Genomic DNA, 16,018 nt, shown 5'->3' with positions numbered 1-16,018 from the left:
TAAATTTTGAATCATTCTTTCCTATGCTTCTCATAGTCTTCCTTTAAAGGCTAATGCAAATGCCACTTCTCACATGATTCCTTTCCTCCAGTCTCCCAGTTTGGAATGACTTCTCTCATAGACCTTAAACAATAAGGCATGCATTATATAATGTTAAGTTTTATGTTTGCCTCTCATTTGAACCTTATCCTCTTTCAAGAGTACAAATTCAATAAGGACTAGGACTTTGTCATAGCTATACCCTGTCCTTACTCCAGTTAGTAATGTCATGCTCTGTGCAAAGAGAATACTTGATAAATATTGAATGAATAAATAACACAAATGGAATACATTTTTTATTTAAATAAAAGGAAAATTCCTACTCAGTCTGATTAGGTTTTCCATTCCATATTGGCCAGCTACTCCTGAATTCATCTGTTCTAAAAATCTATTTTACTATCCATTTTCAATATGTTTTTCTCAATATAAATTTGAAATATCCTTTTAGCATTGCATTTCCTATACATATGGATAAGTGGGCTTAGAGATGGAAATAATCTTATGGTTAATCTAATCCAAATCATTTTTTGAGTTAGGACATTGAGAACCAAAATGGTTAACTAGTCCATGGTCACACTTGCAGTAAATACCATACCCAGCACTGAAGGACTAATTGTCTAACTCTTTCCATAATAATAGTATAGTGTAGTGTAGAAAATACTGGCTCTGGAGTTGGCAAGAAGCTGAGAATTTAAATCCTGCTTCATATACCTACTCCCTCTAGGGTTGTCACAATTTCCCTGGCATATACTTTCTTTATCTGTAAAATAAGATAGCTAATATTTATATAGTGCTTTAAGGTGTGCAAAGAATTTTGCACATATTATTTTATTGTATCTACATAACAGTCTCAGGAGGTAAGTATTATCAGCTCCATTTCACAGACAAGGAAACAGGCAAACAGAGTTTAAATCATTTGCCCATAGTCATTTATCTAATCGGGGTCTGAGGTGAGATTTGAACTAAGGTCTTCCAGATTTCAGCTCCAGGGATCTATTCATTATAACACCTAGTTGTCCTGTGATGTCTCTTTCTGCTCCAGAGCTTTTAGATCCTTGAGTCATCTGGTGATGTGTGACTCTGAATTAAAATTATTTACATCTGATTATATAGAATTTTACCATTATTTCAAACCAAGCATAGCCACTTCCACAAGCGGGAGCTTAATGGAAATTTGTTGACTGAATTATTTAATTTCATGTTCATCAAAGTTAATTCTGAGGCTCTGTTAGTATATTGACCTAATTGTTACTTTCCATTTTCCATCAAAGCTCTGCTTAGCTTCCACTCCACCAAACATCATGCCTCCCCAGGATGAGCTGATCACCTGAAATATCACTGTGCACATTGACTCTGCTTTTGATACTCAACACCTTCTCAACTTCCTCTGTTCCCTCCCTCTTCTGATTAGAGGGCTGGAGAGTATAGCACTAAACTCCTCCAACTTGGATATAGAGGTATCAGAACTTTCCAGGAAACTCTTGATTTTCCAGCAAAGATTCTATCTGGTTTCAGCTTCACAGAATATCATGCTCCTGCAAGGAGTATTTCAGTTACTCCCCAAACAAAATTTCCTTTTTTGTGTATTGTATCCCCCTCATTGGACTATAAGTTCCCTGAAAGCAGAGAATGTCTTTCTTTTTTTTATTCATATTCTCAGCACTTAGCACAGTGCCTGCAACATAGTAGGCATTTAATAACTATTAATTGAATTGAATTGAAGTACTTTGAAAACAAAGACTACCTAAGTAGAATGGAAAAGTAAAAATCGAGTTATTTTAAGGCAAAAGAGTTTAGAAACAAGGAATAGGAAATCATGTTAGTAGATATTAAAAAATACATTTGGGACATCTGAGATATAACTTTAAATAATTTTAGACAAGAAGAAACAAAGCAAATTCCCTATTATTTTTGAGGGCACAGTCATCCTTGCAAATCACCCAGGTCTGAAACCTAATTATCATCCATTCACTCTCTCACAATCCCATAGCTAAATTTTTGCCAATTCCCATCAATTCTACCTTTGCTTCATCTCTCACACATGCCACTCCCTGCCCTCCTCTGACAGTGTTCAAACTTCCTTACATCATTGATGAGAATGGAACAGGTAGAAAGAAAGTCCTGAATAGCAGTTAAGGAAAAGGAAATGTTAGGAATAACCCAGAATGATGAGTCACCCATTCAACAAAGACATCTTGATAGTTGTTTTTCTATCTCTTTTCACCATTTTCTCAGTTTTGTTGCTTGAGTAATAAGAAGTATAAGACCCTTTTATGGAGCTGTTCACCATTTGGGAATTTATTAAAACTAGTAGGCATTTTAGCCTTTACTGAGGAAGTTTAGGGTTTATTTATGATCTACCATTGAATCTGTTTTAATTTGGTGGCAGGTTGAGTTAAATAAGAATGGAAGATTAACTATTGTTTTTACTTGCCATGGCAGCCTTGGATCTGAGTGGTTGGAGGAGACATGCATATGAATGCATCAATATTTTCTCTTCCACATCATGGGCTAGTGAATTGAGTTAATAAGTTCCATTTGAACTTCCTATGCAAACTATGTTCCTGTGCAACTTCCCTTCCATTTTCTTTCCTTTGGAGATATCATTTGCCATTTTCATTCTCATGGTGTCCAAAGACAATCTTTTATTTGAATGCTACATGTAAAATAAAACCATAAAACATATTTCCAAGAGATTAATGAGAATTTGAAATATATTTAACAGTTTTATATCAGAATATAATATAAAATTAAATATTAGAATTAAATAGAAAATGAGGGAATTCTTCCTAATTCCAGTGTGTGTGTGTGTGTGTGTGTGTGTGTGTGTGTGTGTGTATGGATTTTTCTCAAAAAAAAAATCTGTTAATCTTCCAAAAGATTATAAATTACAATTTTACTGGATATGAAGGATTACTTCTTCTATATTATGAGCAATGGTTAACTTTTTGTCATAGATTCAAAGGTAGGTGGTTAAAGCCACAGTCGAACACTAGAGATGACTTTGGAGCATCCACCCCACACCTGGTTCAGGAAAGAGTAAGTATTTAATCTAGTTTTTCATTTCATTATATGCTGGTGCAGTAGCATCATATTGGATTTTTTGGTGTGTGATGTGCCAGGTGCAGAGTATTGCAAAGTGTTGAGGTGAATGCCTAGACAAGACTCCAGGAAGCTTAGAATAGTTTAGTGTGGCTGTGATGATGTGTTATTTCCCTCATGTTTCTTATCGGGACTGGGGAGAAGACTAGCTGATATGTCTCTGAGAAAAGGACTTAGGAATTAATGAGTAGTATCTATGTTCCCTATAGTGTCTGCACACTGTCCAGGGCTGGTCTATGATCTGCTCCATTACCAGGACATAACAAAGAGGAGATGAGGGGGGAAGGGAGGAGTCATATCCTACATACCCTCTAGTATTTTACTACTGAGCTCTGTGCCATGGCGATGGCCCCATGGGAAAGAACTACCCACAGGTGGGCATTTGACATGGTGCCAATAGAAGATCATAGCTGAATAAATATTAATGATTAAAATATAATAAAAATTATATTAAAATATTAAAGATGTTCACAAATTTCATTATATTCACATTACTTTGTCACAAATCTTTAAACAACAATCTGCCTTGAATGAGCCTAGAGAGACTTTCAGTGTTTTTATTTACAGAGCTGATTTAAGAGGTTTTCTAGGAATGGTAGCCTTTTGCTACAGCTGAGTTGACAACCTAACCTCATATAGACATTTAGTGGGCAAAGCATTCTGAGCCTTAACAAGCCCCTAATGCAAACATAAAAAAGACTGATGTCTCAGCAATAACAATATGGCACCATTTTGTTCTCTTAACACATTTGCAGTGCATTATATTGACAGATAAGAGTTTTAAGTCTTTGGAGCACTATTCCTTGAATTCATATTTTTCAGACTAAAATCCCCATAGAGATGTCACCTCTTCTTCAAGGATATATTAGACATTGTGGTAATAAGGACAGACTTTTGTTTACCACCTCTGTATCACAAACCTTTCAAAAAACAGTATGTAATTTGCTCCTCAATAGTATGTCAGAATAGATTGTGTAGCTCAATATGTCTCAAAATGAACAGAAGTAGTCTGTCAACAATATGACAAAGACTGCAGAAATCGTTTTGTGTTATATCTGATATGCATATAAGCTCTACGTACATGCCTGTGTACATTGCAGAACTGTCACTCATTTTCTTTAAGAAATATCTTGTTTTAGTATTGCAGAGAAGAGGATTTCCCAGTGACACAGTAGGGTGTGAGCAAAATACAGTCAATCACCTTTCACATCTGTAAATGAAGTAGCTGGATTTAATGAGTCAGGCCACAAGTGAGGAGGTAGATATAATCCTCGGTCATGCACACAAACAAAACCAGGTAATTTAGCAAAATTGACAGGATCTTCTAAAAATACCAAGGGGACAGAGGAGAACAAATTAAAGGTTAATCTCAGGAGAATATTGTGAAACTTTTCTCAGCACCTGCTGACCATGGATGATATTTCATAGGTCCCTCTTAGCTACTTGATTTCATTTTTTAAAAATCTAATAAATCTTTTCATTTCTCACATACCTATACAGGTAAGGGAAGGAAGCAGAGAATGGCAAGTTCCACTGCCAAAAGGTTTTCTTTTTTGAATTTAGGAAATTTATACTGAAAAGGGAAAATAAATCAATTTTCAATATTGTTTTTCATATCAACGATTTATTTTATTAAATAAGAAATTTCACAATATGATTAATGAGGAAATAGATGTGTGGTATCTCTAAGTGAGGTCTTTCAGGTATGCCTCAAGAAAAACAATACCAGGGGATAATTGTATATTACTTTAAGTAATAAAAAGTGGTTGACTCAATCCTCAAATTCTGTGAGGTAGATGCTTTTAAAAAAGGGTCACAAGCCCAATCTATACAGATACTCCCCAGAGGGGACTTATTAACTGTCTGGGCTCACACAATAAGTGTCATAGTCAACATGTGAACTCATTTTCTCCTACCTTTAAAATGTACTTCTTTCCATTGTGCAATGATGTTGTTCAGTCGTTTCAGGCATGCCTGACTCTTTGCAACCCCATCTGGGGTTTTCTTGGCAAAGATACTGGAGTGGTTTGCCATTTCCTTCTTGAGCTCATTATACAGATGAGGAAACTGAAGCAAACAGGATTGAGTGACACAACCAGCTAATGTCTGAGGCCGGATTTGAACTCAAGTCTTACTGACTCCTGGGCTGGTACTTACCCTCTGTGCCACCTAGCTACCCATGTGCAATGCTATCTTTCCCTTAAGGGAAAGAGACAGAGAGAGACACAGAGAGACAGAGACAAAGACAGAGACAGAGAGGTTTCCTTGTAGGATAATAGGTCTCTATTTTGCCATTCATAAATTCAAATGGCATACTCCAAAGGGAAGCACCCTGGGGTAGTAGATGGTCCAATCCAAAGTCTATCACCACCTGTGTAACTGAAGGCAAGATACAATATCTCTCTGGATCTGTTTGTTTTTTGTTTTTTGTTTTTTCAGAGAAATAGAACATTTATATGCATCAGGCAATTCTCTAAAATTTAACTCCTAAATCAGAAACTGATTGTGATCTTGATTGGCACAGTAGTGTTCCCAACATCCACTTCCCACAATTCCCATTCCAATAGCTGTAGGCAAGGCAATCATAAATACTTTAGAAACACAAGTGAAATAGAAAAACATAAAAGTAGACTTCTGGTCAAGTGACCATGAGGTCTAGCCCTTAGCATTCTAGGGTTTAATAACTGGAAGTTACCTTATATATTACCTAGATGATCTGCCCTCCCCTCCAGATCTCTCGGTTTAGAAAAGAATACAAAAAAAATGACAGACAAAGAAGTGATTCATTTAAGGACCACTGGGTAGTATGTAGCATAGTCCTTATTAAATACACCCTATTCTTTCCCATGTTACTTGCTGCTACATCCCTTAAACTCTATAAGCCTCAGTTTCTTCATCAATAAAATAGGTATAATGATATGACCTAGTTCACAGTCTTTCTGAGAAAAATCACATCATAATTTAAAAAGCAATATAGCAATCAATCAACTAGCAAGCATTTATTTAGCTTCTACTATGAGCTGGGTATTATTTGTTAACCATTGGAAATATAAATAAAAAACACTATACTTGTCATTATAGAGTTATATTATATAAGAAGTAAATGTAGATATACACATGTGAGCTCTCCTATTACATATAAGGCTTCCAAATCATTGTTCATGAACATCTAAGGAACTGAATAATAACAGATGTCATTTTCCATATGAGTTTTTAAAAATTGACTTAGAAATAGATAGTAGTTATTTTAAATAAAGGAAAATATATTTAAAAGCTCTATTTTATTTTTCCTTGGGAATTATTGAATATTATGATATTTGAGGGATCTGAATGAACTACAATATACAGACCTACATTAAAAAATTACAATATCTCAGAACTGGAGGGAAATTCAGAGAACACCTAGTCTAATCCATCCATAACTGAACAGGAATCTCTTCTACAAGATTCACCCAAATAGTCATCTAGCATCAGCTTAAAGACCTTCTAGGAAGTATCCATTTATCACCTCTAGAATGAAGCCCATTCTTTATTATACAGCTCTAATTCATCTAATTCAGGCCTTAGTTACCTCTTGCATAACCTATTTTAATAGCATCTTACTAGGTCTCCCTGCCTCATTTCTCCCCATCCTCCTATACATCCATCACATAGCCAACTGTGAGCAAGGAAATTAAGGGATTCTGGAGAACCTATTATCATTCAGATTCAGGTCCTTCAGATGTTACATAACCATTGGTTGACTCTCAGTGTGCCACTTTATTTGATGCTCCACTTTATTCTCTTAGAGCCATCCTAGAATTTGGATCATGTGCTCTCTTCCCTCATCCCAATCCGCTATTATCCTCTTGCTTCAGAATATAAATGCCTTCAACATTCACTCCATCCAATCATTTGCCAATTGTGTTTGTTTCTACAGTCACTACATCTTCTGCTTATTTCCCCCTTATCTCTACTCACACTAGCCACCTTAGTTGAGGCCCTAATTATCTCTCAACTATACTATTGCAGTAATTTCCTAAATGTTCTCATTGCCTCAATTCTTTCCCTCCTTCAATACATGCTCCACAAAGTTACCTGAGTGATTTTCCTAAGCTAGATGTCTGATTTGTAACTTTCTTCCCTACCCTATAATCTACCATGGCTTCCTATTACCTTCAGGATCAAATATAGCTTCTGTGTTTTTTGTTTGTTTGCCTAAAATATAGGCTACAAAATATTAAAAATTAAAAAGCAATTTTTTTAAAAAATGAACAAAAATAATGGAAGCTACTTGATGATGGTGGCTGGTTTTGGCTTTTATTAAATGCCCAAGGTTTATTGCAGTTCCTGGAACACATAAAAAGTTAGTGCTTAATAAATTCTTGATGAGTGATTAATTGATAGTTTATGCCTTCTTCCTTTGGGATTCTTAGTCCTGGGAGAAAGAATACACCTATTCCCTCTGTTCACCTTTCCCTCTCTCTTTGAAATAAGCACACTTAAAAAAAATCTTATTTAGGTTTTCTAAATTCCATTTTTTGTGGTGGGGGGGTATTTTGGAAAGCAGATATAAGGCAATTGAATAGTACGACATAATGGAAAGAAGACTATTTTTAGAGTCAGGAAGCCCTAATTTCAAATCCTGAGTATTATTTGGGTAGTAATAGGTAAATTACATGACCTCTCAGTGCATCGAGGCCACAGTTTTGAGACTATTTATCTGATGGAAGGAGTTCATACCTAAGGGTTTTCCTACACAGAAGTCCCATGATCTGAAATCCTCCCCCCTCCAAAAATGAAGTTTTTTTCTTTCTTTCTTTCTTTCTTTCTTTCTTTCTTTTTTTTTACAGATAGAAACTACAGAAAAAGATAGATTGAAAATATAATAGGACACATAATGATGATGGTGGTGGTGATGGTATGTATTGTTATATAATTTCCATCTCTACAATGCTTTAAGATTTTCAAGGTTCTTTACAAACGCAGCTCATTTGGCCTTTACAATCCTGTGATGTAGTTGTTGACTATCACAGAGTGAGCACTGACTTTGGAATCAGAAAGAACAATCCCAGATCTGAGATTTAAAACTTCTGGCAATTTGGATAACCTCTACAGGGCCTGATTACCTTATCTGTAAAATGAAGTGAGCCCCACTCCCTTTCAGATGCTTTGGAACTCTGTTGGACTTTGCGGATTATCAGTTACACTGAAGCTGTCCTAGGAAGAACTCAGGCCTCTCTCACAGAAGAGTAGGGCTGGCCAGTGAGGCCCAACCAAGACATTTTTGAGTGGTGGTGTTTTTTCTTTTGTTGTTTCTTTTGTTTTGTTTCTTAAACTCAAATAATGGAAGGTTTTTTTCTGCTTAAAGGGAAACGCAGGGTGAGAGCGCATGGGGATATAGCAAGGGCAAAGTTGTAACAAAAGGAGATGCTGGACCTCGGACATTGTGGTCTTCAGACTAGAGTAGGATAAACAAGAGGGCTGATGACCTTTCAGAAGTTTATCTTCCAAACATTGTACACCCCAAGCTACTACAGACTTTTCTCACTCTTAGTTCAACACCGGAACAACTGGGTTCTATCTTTCACTCAATGGGACAGGAAAAATTAGCAATTTGAACAAAGCCTGAGAGTAGGGACTGACCAGGTCATAGGAAGTCATTGTCTGTTCTTTCTTCTGGAAGAGGACTATGACATTGGGGTGACGTTATGGCTTTCGGTGAATTGGATTTAAGTAAGGAAGGGTTGTGCAAGGTTACCAACCTCTCTCTCTCCTCCAGAGCCATCTCGGTCCAGCAGCCACTGGAAATGGCCCTAGATGTTGAAAGTAATTGAGATTAAATGACTTGCCCAGGGTCACACAACTGGTAAGTATCTGAAGTGAGATTTGAACTTGGGTCCTCCCAAATTCAGGGCCAGGACTCTATTTACCGTACCACCTAGCTAGCCCACTTAGGAAGCTATATCATCTTTCACTGTCACAAGCATCTGCAATACAGGAAATGGCAAGAAGGACTACTTGGAAATGCTACAATAAGTTGGAAGGTCGCAGCATAGAAGATTCTAGTATGGTAAATTCTAGATTTGGGAGAATGAGTAGGAAAGGAGCACAAAAGGGTGAGATCAGTGGTCGTAGGCAGGAGGGCAAGAGTTCAAGCAGATACAACCTCTGGCACATAAGCCTTATGAAACTTAGAGAGAAGGTCCCCCAAAATGTGTTTTTGGGGGGCTGCCACAAGAAGGATAAACTAGATTTTTTTCCTGAGGTCTCCACTAGTTTAGTACTACTTGCTGAAGGCTAAGTGCATTGCCACAGAAAGGAAATTGTTCTTGAAGTTAGAAGACCTAGGTTTTAATCTTTAACCCATATCTTACTGTTTCAACTCTCTGAGCCTAAATTCTGTTCATCCACAAAGTGGGAAATTTATAACATTTGTACAAACTCTCTCATGGGTTTTTTTTTTTCAGGGAAAGTCTTTGTGAAACTTACTTTTCCATAGAGATGTAAGTTATTACTACTAGAAATGTTGGATGTTTACAGAAGAAGGCAGCCCAGAATTTTATTGAAATATCATTTAGCTATTTTGCCTGATGTTTAACTATTCATTGGCCCATTTCTTACCTAGAGGATGAATCCCATCCAAGATTTCTATACTTTCATTATCAAACTAGAGTTCTAAGGCTTTAATTTTCCCTCTCCACCCTCCCCCACCTCAACTCTTTCTTTGATAATGAAACTCAAAGAAATCTTTCCATACTACTTTCATCTTTGAGTCTTATAGTATGTGGAATGAATCAAGGGAAGGGCTTAAGTATCAAAAAGTTCCTACTATGTTCCAGGCACAGAGCTAATTTACTTTTATGAATATTATCTCCCTTGATCTTCACAACAACCCTGGGAGATAGGTGCTATTATCATCTTCTTTATACAGATGAGGAAACTGAGGCAGGTATAGGTCAAGTGACTTGCTAAGGGCTACACAGCTAGTCAGTACCAGAAGTCAAATTTGTTCTCAGGTGTTCCTGATTCCAGGTCCAGTACCTTATCCACTGTACCACCTAGCTGCCTCTAGCATTAAGCCATAGTCTAGTGGGTCTGTGTGGTCAAGATGATAGCTAGACAGACAGACACATACAGATATACATAGACACATACAGATATACACACATATACATACACACATACACATATACATACATACGTACATGTGGCAGATAAATAAGTAGAACTCTCTCTCTCTCTCTCTCTCTCTCTCTCTCTCTCACACACACACACACACACACACACACACACACACACTTTATAGAGATGATTATCTCCAAAGATAATTACCCATATTGGTGTGTTCTTCTAAAAGTATCCCCAACAAGGAAAGTCAAAGTCCCATTCTTTTTTTTTTTTCCAGTGAGGCAATTGGGGTTAAGTGACTTGCCCAGGGTCACACAGCTAGTAAGTGTTAAGTATCTGAGGCTGGATTTGAACTCAGGTCCCCCTGACTCCAGGGCAGGTGCTTTATCCACTGTGCCACCTAGCTACCCCAAACTCCCATTCTTGATAGCAATGGAGAGTAGTTTAGAATTTGACTTAATTTAGCCTAGTAGGGCTTTATCGTTGAGTTCCTAGACAGATACATGCAGACATACACAGACACATACATATATACATATATACACACACATATACACATACATACACATATACATTTACATATACATATACATATGGCAGATAAATAAATAGAACACTCTCTCACACACATACTTTATAGAGACAATTATCTCCAAAGATAATTATCCATACTGTTGTGTTGTTCTGAAAGTATTCCCAACAAGAAATGTCAAAGGTCTGTTCTTGATAGCAATGGATAGTAGTTTAGAATTCGATATAATTTAGCCTAGTGTGTCTGTATGGTTGAGTTGATAGACAGCCACATACAGAAATACATAGACACATACAGACATACATATATACATATATATATGGCAGATAAATAAGTAGAAACCCCCATCTTGATTTATGGAGATAATTATCACCAAAGATAATTCTCTATACTGGTGCATTGTTCTAAAAGTATTCCCAACAAGAACAGTCAAATGTTCGTTCTTGATAGCAATGGATAATAATTTAGAATTTGGCTCGATTTATATTAGAATTTAGATGTAGCATGAGCTAGTGGAGAGAGAGCTAGCCTCCGAGACATTAAGTCTTGGGTTGACATCCCACTTCTGTCACATGCTGACTGTGTAATCTGGGGAAAATTACTTAATCTCCCATGCCCCTAGGTAGCTCTCCAAAGAAATAAAATTTGATGCTGAGCTACATTGGTAGAGGAAGTTTACACAACTGGGCATTCCCAATACTAGTGAAATCATGTCTAGTTTCTATCCGTTTATTAGAATTAAGAACAAATCTTATGTCCTTAGGTGCCATTTCAAAATAGGATTAGTAATAACCATCCAACTTGATATCATTGCTGTACAAATTCCAATAGCCATGTTATCAATAGTATCTCTTTACTCTTGTTCTTCTCTTGTTCTTATGGTTTCTGGCCCAATCCCTATCCCCAGAGGTGTATTGATTTGTTCTGCATAAAAGTGAATTCTGTCTGAACCTTGTATCATGTTGTGCACAGCATTGCATTACCTGAGGGCTGAATGAAGCACTTTCATATCTACTAAGAATTTAAAATGTGGAAATTTTGTAATAACAAATAAACAAATAAAACGAGCAGCCCAAAATCTTAACTGTAGAAATGAAAATAGGTAACCTGGAAATCCTAATACTTTTATGTACTCTCTCTCTTCTTGAGGCCGCCTTTGGTCCCTGAATCTAAACCTCTGATTTTCTCCATTAGCTCAGGCACTGATGCCAGTAAAATGTGGCATTGAGTCTCCAGGAAGACAGTGCCTTGGATGATGTAAAGTAATAATGGTCCAATAAGTTCCTGAATAAATGGCTACAAATAATGATTCATAAAAGGGTAATCAACACTTCAGGTAAATAAATGAAGTGTACAGTAGGAGCAAAAAATATGTGATATAAAGTCCCATAGAAAAATACATGAAAAGTTTAGGAAGAAAGATGAAAATTAAGGTTAGGTTAGAATTGGGAGAAGGATGTATTTGAATGAATTTTCATTTACTGTTCTTGCTGCTGCTATTACTACTACTAGTAGTACTACTTATATTGTCTCTGCTTCTCCTTTTCCTTCTATGACTACAACTACTACTACTACTACTACTACTCCTCTGAGTAGAACTACTACTACTACTACTCCTCCTCTGAGTAGAACTACTACTACTACTACTACTGCTACCACCACCACCACCACCATCACCACCACCACTACAAGAAAAATAAAATCATTTATCTTCTGTAACATGGAGGAATTAGATAGGATAGTACAATGAATCAAAGGATATGAGTTCAAATGTTTTCTCTATATTATGTGGCCTTGGGAAAGTCAAAATCTGCTACAGTATAAAATTGACTTGCTTCAACTGGGCCAGTGGTTTCTTCCAGCTCAAAATCCTTTACTCCAGAATTTTTTTCTTTTCTTTCTTTCTTGGGTTAAGTGTCTTTCCCCCGTCACACAACTGATAAGTATCAAGTGCTTAAGTCCGGATTTGAACTCAAGTCTGCCTGAATCCAAGGCCAGTGCTTTATCCACTGCACCATCTAGCTGCCCCTTGTACTCTGGAATTTTAAAGACAAAGAAACTGCGACCAGAAAGACTAACTAATTTGCCCAAGGTCATTCGGGTAATAGGGAGGGCAAACAGGAGTTTTCTATTTCAGTTTGAACCTCAGGAAACTGCATTGTTATTGAGAGACAGCTGTCCAAAGGAGAGGGCTATCCTGCCTGTCTCATATGAAAGGGAATAGTCTTTTTTGGCCCAGAGCTAGGAAACTAAATGTGAAACTGATTTATCTAGGTTCTAAATTGATCTAGATTAATTAACCCTGGAGAGCATCCAAAATGTTGCTCTGACTCCAAGTTCACTAAAGCAACCATTTATTCTTAATTAGATTTTTCAGGTAGCTTTATCCTACTAGAAAGGGAGTGACTTACTGAGTAATATGATGTGCCAGGCTTTATTGCTACAAAGGAATTATAAAATGTGTTTCCTAATCTTAAAAAGCTTACAATGTTCTTGGGAAGACAATGTTTCAAGCACCAGAGAACAAGGCAGTAAAGTAAGGTGAGGCTGCCTGATGTGATGGAATGAAGTAGAAAATCTGTATTCAAGTCTTGCTTTTATCATTCACTAATGTGTAAATTTGGAAAATCATTTTACTTTTCTCAGACAACTAGGTTTGGGCAGTGGATAGAGTTCTGGGCCTAGAGCCTGAAAGACCTAAGTTCAAATCCAGCCTCTGACACCCACAAGCCCTGTGACCCTGGGCAAGTCACTTTTCCTTAATCTATCCCAGTTTCCTTAACTATAAAATGAGCATAATAGTACCAATCTCACAGACTTATTATGAAGATCATTCAAGATAATATGTGTAATACATCTGGGATATAGTAGAAACTTAATAAATGTTTAATTCTGTCCTCTCTGAGGAGATTCAAAGAATCACAAAATTGGAGTGCTGGAATGAAAATCAATGGCTATCTAGTCTTACCCATGCACAAGAAGATCCCGCTCTATAACATGCCCAACAAATAATTGTTCAGCCTCCTCTCAAAAACTTCCAAAGACAGAGAGGCCACCACCTCTCAAGTCAACCCTTTCTACTTTTCTGCAACCCTCCCAGGAATAATTGTCTGATACAAGTCTACATTGGCCCCTTTTTACTGTATAGTCATTATTCCTAAGTCGGTCCTCCGGAGCTCAAAAATAAATAAAAGAATAAAAACAAATCTAAGCCCTTGGATACATATGGGTCCTTCAAATACTTGAAAAGAGTTATTGTGGCCTCCCTGTATCTTCTCTTGTCCACACTGAACACCCCCAGTATCTATAACCAGTTCTTATGTGGGCTTATCACTCTTCACCATTCTTTTTTATTCTCCCATGGATGCTCTACAGATCATCAATATCCCTCTTAAACTGTTTTGTAGCGGACTAAAGGCAATATCCAAAGTAGGTCTGATGAGAACAGCGTGTATTCTGTGATTATCACCTCCCCATTCCAGGAAGCTATGTTAATGTTGTCTAAGATGGCAGTTGCTTCAGAAAACTGAAACTCTAAGATCTGTTTCAGAAAAACAGTTGTTTAATCAATGCCATCCCCAAAATTGATTTTTTTTGTACCCAAGGGCAAGAATTTACCACTTATTCCTACTTAATTTCACTTTATTCCATTCAGACCTGACCATCTAGTCGGGCAAAGTCCCTTTGGATACTAACTCTATCATTCATTGTTTTTAACTACACTTTTTAGCTTTGTGTCATTAGCAGACATGATGAACATACTGTGATATACCATATTTAATTTCATCCAGGTTACTTATAAAAAGCTTAAATATGCCAAGAGAATATCCAGTTCTTGGGGGAAATGCCATGGAGATTTCCTGCCATATTGGCATTGAACAAGTAGGAACTCTTCTCTGAATCTGGCCACCCAGTAAGATCTGAATCCATCTAACTGAATTATTATCCAATCCAGAGTTGTCAGACTCAGGTCAGGACACATATACCAGCAAAAACTCCTAAGTATACCCTGAACCAGTTTCAAATGTAATTGTGAAATGTTTAACAAAATAAATAAAAATAGAACACAAATAATGTGCTTTTTTAAGTCTTGGTTTGGCCACAGAGATCTTTTTTTTTTTTTTTTTTGAGAATGATACCACTGAATCCATCTCCCCATTTTACTCCAAAGGTATAGCATGTAATAATTCTTTATCCATTTTTTTTACTAAAATCTAGATAAACTATATCTATGTAGCATTCTCTTCATGAACTAATTTGTTAAACCTGTCCGAAAGTGAAGTTAGTATGACATGACCTATTCTCAGTGAATACATCTTGACTCTTTGTAATCACTGATTCCCTTTTCTACATGTTTGCCAACAATCTTTTTTTTTTTTTGAGGGGGGGTGGGCAGGGCAGGGCAATGAGGGTCAAGTGATTTGCCCAGGGTCACACAGCTAAGCCAACCATCTTTTTAATGATCCTTGGTTTCCTTATCTGTAGAATGAGAATAATAATCCATATATAAAATACTTAGTGGAAATTAGGCTTAGTGGATAGAAAGCTAGCCAACTTTGAAGAAGACTTGAGGTTTTTTTGGGTTTTTTTTTTGTTTTTTTGGGTGTGGGTCAATGAGGGTTAAGTGACTTGCCCAGGGTCACACAGCTAGTCAATGTCAAATGTCTGAGGGCAGATGTGAACTCAGGTCCTCCTGTCCTGAATTCAGGGCTGGTGCTTTATCCACTGTGCCACCTAGATGCCCCAGGACTTGAGTTTTAAACCACCCTCTGACATAAACTGATTATGACCTTGGGAATATCACTCTACCTCTCAATGGCTGCAAGAGTAAAAGTTGCTGAATGTTTGTTGATCTTCATTCATAGGAGAGGTTTCTTTACCAGTTTTATTTGTTGTCTTTGTTATTCAATCCCACTCTTTGTGACCCCATTTGGGGTCTTTTTGGAAAATATACTAGAGTAGTTTGCCATTTCCTTTTCCATCACATTTATCAAATGAGAAAACTGAGACAAACAGGGTTAAATGACTAGCCAAGGGTCACACAAATAGGAAATGTCTGAACCGATATTTGAACTCAGGTCTTCCTGACTACAAACCTAGTACTCAATCCACTGTGCCACCTAGCTGCCCTTGTTTTTTACTCAGATGAAATCACAGGACTAGTTTTTTAAAAGGGGAACAAAATATGCTTTGCAAAGTGAAAAGTACCCATGAGGGGCGGCTAGGTGGCGCAGT

The 16,018-nt window shown here is 37.0% G+C and overlaps 1 long non-coding RNA gene across 1 annotated transcript in view; it reads right to left on the bottom strand.

The window, feature by feature from the left end:
* LOC122730770 overlaps positions 1 to 16,018 on the bottom strand; it is a 698,032-nt gene that overhangs the window by 195,895 nt on the left and 486,119 nt on the right. The gene's annotated exons all lie outside the window — the stretch shown is intronic.

This window comes from Dromiciops gliroides, chromosome 6 (assembly GCF_019393635.1).
Source record: "Dromiciops gliroides isolate mDroGli1 chromosome 6, mDroGli1.pri, whole genome shotgun sequence".
In the NCBI taxonomy this organism is placed as follows: domain Eukaryota; kingdom Metazoa; phylum Chordata; class Mammalia; order Microbiotheria; family Microbiotheriidae; genus Dromiciops; species Dromiciops gliroides.
Note: the sequence above shows the minus strand (reverse complement) of the source record. Positions and strands in the feature narration are given on the sequence as shown.